The sequence below is a fragment of the Bacillus rossius genome, chromosome 6 (genome assembly GCF_032445375.1).
Source record: "Bacillus rossius redtenbacheri isolate Brsri chromosome 6, Brsri_v3, whole genome shotgun sequence".
NCBI classification, from domain to species: Eukaryota; Metazoa; Arthropoda; class Insecta; order Phasmatodea; family Bacillidae; genus Bacillus; species Bacillus rossius.
In genome coordinates, this window is record NC_086334.1 from 73483963 (window position 1) to 73488446 (window position 4484).

Consider the following 4484-nt stretch of genomic DNA (forward strand, 5'->3'; position numbering starts at 1 on the left):
GGAAGCGCTAGCCCCGCCTCTTCCGAGGCCGCATGGAGGGGGGCATCCACCCTCATTCCTCCGTTAGACGTACCGAGTAGCACTGCTCGGGGGACACCGCTCCGGGCATGCACACCATTTACAGTAGTAAACAAACCTCAAATTGCATTTACACATAAATATTACTTGCACATAAATGTATTTACACAATAAAGATACTGTTTCAAAATATATTTTTCATCAATCCACGAATCACACTCAGGTCCATGGAAGAGCCAACGAACGAAGGCCTTTCGCTTTTTACGTTTCAGCACTTTTTCGACGAGAAAGGTGACTGGAAACTTAGTTTTTGTATTTATTATTAGCAAAACGCGCCTGAAGTGTTCTTACCGTTCAAATATACTATAAAATACGTTTGAGGGTAAGTATTCTTTATTCTATAAACAGGAAATAATTCACCAGTCAAGTTTCCCTTATGGGGCCTATGAAAAATTCCTCGATTTTTTTATATGCGCGCAGAGTTGCTCACATGGGCCTTCTTCTTTCGAGGATCCAGTCTCTTTACATCAGAGTACACGGTTCGAATCAGACAATTGTCCGTTACATATTTTGGCTTCATTTTTGTTGTAGAATGTACTACTGTTGAATTGTACTTTCTTATTACATTCAGCAAGATATCCAACCACTTGTAATTTCCGTTCACTGGAAAATGTATATACAGTTTATTCTTGATCGTACGAATGACGCGTTGGGCAATCTATTCCTTCACGAAGCTAAACTTTGAATAGTAGTTGATGCCTTACTTTTTCATCAATGCCTTTAACTATGCATTAAAATATTCTTTCCCGTAGTACGGCTGAATAAATGACTATCTACGTTTTTTGTTTCAAAATATCTGCCATTGCATTCGTAATATCAGCAGCAGTCTTTCGTTTCAAGGGCCTAGTCCAAATAAAATAAAGGTGAATATTTGATAAGACGCATCATTTCAGTTAATTGACCTTTAACAAATTCAAATTTTAAAATGGAAAATATACATGTTAAATCTAAGAACCTGGTATGCTAATGATTTATACATTAAAAAAATAGTTTTTATTCTACAAACCCCACAATTCTAAATTCATGTTTATTTGATGATGTATATATTTTTAGCGTTTCGTGAACCAAGTAGATGTTCAAGCGTATCCACGAATCATTTGGATTGTCTCATGTGCTACTGCTTCCATCTTCTTTACATTATGTTATTAATATTTCTAAAAACTCCGAGTCCATGACAATATTGCAGTCTCAAAGTCATCATCATAGCTATAAGAAATATTACCAGGAGCTGTATCAATATCAATCATTTTATCATATCATTTTCATATATCTGTTGTCAGAGATTTACCACAATCTATGATCATGAGAGCTTCACATTATTCTATATAGTTTTTAAGTTCATGGATAGCTCCATTATCATTTTCTGTAAAAGCCAGTGTTTCCAGGATAATTATTTAATCCTTCATCCCCAATTTCCAAACACAATTAAATCAGCTCATTATTAATAAAAAATGAAGTTCAAATCATTTAATCTTAGGAACCTCGTCATCCTTCCCCCCTATAGTATAGTTCCATGATAACAAGAGTCGTTCATTGTATGCCCTGTATTGTTCCTCAAAATATGTGGAATACTATCAGTTTCACACGCAAATACGTCCTGTCAATGGCATTACTATAAATTAAAAAAATCTTTCACGATTATTTTCGTGTTTTATTCAATTAATACTTAGACTAAAATAATTACCACACAGTATTATCTACAAAAGGCTCTTTGCTCAAGACAATTTAACCATCATCTCTGAAAACAATCATGTCCCATTTATATCACAAAGTAAAAGTGGTTCAGAGGAGACAGCACACACAACAAGTGGGTTAGGACCATATGTTCGATACATACCTCAGACATCGAAAAAACTATGTTTTTTTCTTGCCTCATATAAAAAAAAATTACTTCCAATACACGTAAAGTGAAAATATTCGCAAACGACTAATCAAAGTACCCCAATTTAAAGCTCATTAACCTCAAAGAATATTAAAAATTCTCGAGGCTAGAAGCAGAGGCTGCCGAACGAGTCACGCCTACAGACACCTGCAAATGAACATTGAACCCCTACTGCGGGGAGAGACTCGCAAGCCAGCAGAATGCCATGGCAGACAGATGTTCGCACGAGACACGTAGCACTACTCACCTAGCCATCACACCATTATGTAAAAGAAGCACGGTAAAAACCATAATCAAGCTCATGTAAAGTACTTGATGGAATCAGTTCAAAGTACAAAACGTAGAACCAGAGCGGAAAATCAGTTTACGAATTTATCACTTGCTACCAAAAATTGAAGCATATTTACTAGAGGAGTCGAACCTACATACCATATTGCGAAAGCCGGCACTCTGAAAATTAAAAGTAGCAAAATATTTACAAGAAGACACATGTCAGTATACATTTTTTCTTGTTGCCAAAATTCTTGTTAATAATCAGTAACGAAGGGGTGAGTAACTTGGACGAAGAATTGCTTACCAAGTATTCAGAATCTTACTGCGATATAGTTCATCCACTGCATTAGCTTATTCCGAATTGATTATTTGATTGACATTTTTAATTTTAAATATCACCACTATTGTGTACAACAATATTTGACAGGTTATGATTTTAAGACCATAAAATTCCCAGGAGTCTTTTATTTTTATTTCTAAGAGTAATAAATTATATCAAAGAAATAATTAAACAAGTTCCTATAATATTCGCTCTAATGCTACTTTATTACCTGTGCCAGCACTTCACCACCATCACACAGAGTATATGCTTAACGCTCATGCATAATCAATTACGAAACCCAATATATTCGCATAAATAATTCCCATAAAAAATTTAAGAATGCAGATGACATTCTCCAGCAAAACTGATGTTAAAAAACTTTCTTCAACATAATTGTTAAAATAAATATCCATAACGAGACCAAACGTGCATTACAGAACCTGACCTAAATTACTTGTAACCTGTAGTTTATTAAATTAAGAAAAATGAATTAGATTAAGAAAAAAAATTCCTTTAATGCATTAATTGACTTTAAATTACACACATTTCCATACAGTAAAATCCGACACTATATATGTGTGTATGTGTGTATATATATATATAATTATATGTATATGTGTGTGTGTATATGTAGTATACATTTCTCAAAACATGCTACATTCATTTTTTCTTTAAAATAAATATTTTAGTTCATTTTAAGAGTGAAGAAATACAACTAATTCATACACCACATGGGTCACACGGATATGTCACACGATTAGCGTTTCTTCTACAGACATTTTTTTCATGTCTTCTTGCATGTTTACGGTATTGAAAACTTTTGTTACAGTACCTACACAGATGTCTCGTAGATAGATCCTGAGCCATCAAAGGCTCGGAAAGTATATTACTTTCAATGTACACTGACTGCTGTTGTATGCGACGAAGTCCCGAATGTTGCATCAGCTGGAGATTTCCCAGTCGACATTGACAGAACATATTTAGTGGATGTCACAGAATCGGAAGTAGACACAACTGATGCCGAAGATGGAAATCGATAACAAAATGTTTTATTTACCAAATTCGGTGTAGTTGCAGGTATCGATGTATCTTCTGCTGTCGATAATGCATTTATTAAAGTCTCTTGCAGTGAAGAGACGGTAGATGCAGCCATCATCGGGATCTCTGGAGATTGTTACCTCGTTACCATCGGAATCTCTGGAGCCTCCCTCATCGTTGTCATCGGGATCTGCTTAGTCATGGTCGCCTCCGTCGTCAGGGTCCCCGGTGAAGACGCGAGATCTTCCACCAAAATCTCTGCAGCCGTTGACCCCGCCACTTTTTGGATATGTGCCGATGTCGACATCGCTACCATTGAGATCGGATACACGTGAATAATTGTATACCAGATTTATATCCAGACAAGTCAAACTAGCTGATTTGTACTGTACCACTACCAGAGGTGAGCTGAGGGACCACTTGCATAATATGCAACTCAAAATATCATCAAATGTTATTACTTTTTTAAAATTAGATTTTTCCTCTTATGAATTTCATGGAAAGAGAAGTTCCAATTATATAGTCAAACAACTAATCGCACAGCGTAAATACCTGGCACATTTAAGCTAACTAGAGTACCAAGAGTCTTTGAACAATGGAACCTTCAGAATACAAACATAATTTATACTATTCAAATAGAAATATTATTATCACTCATAACCCCTAACTGTCTTCAAATTACTACAACACATGACTACAATACTTTATCTGATTCCAAGCTAGGACCAAAGTCAATAATTTTTACCTCTCATCAACAGTTCAGGGAACCTTCAGTTTTAATATAGCTACAGTCAAGCCGTGCTCAGTACCAAGCATCTTCAAAACCCGAAGTCCTTAGTGTCGATCCTTTTTAAGCCTTACGACAAAAGTCTCCGAATCAAGAGACCTACT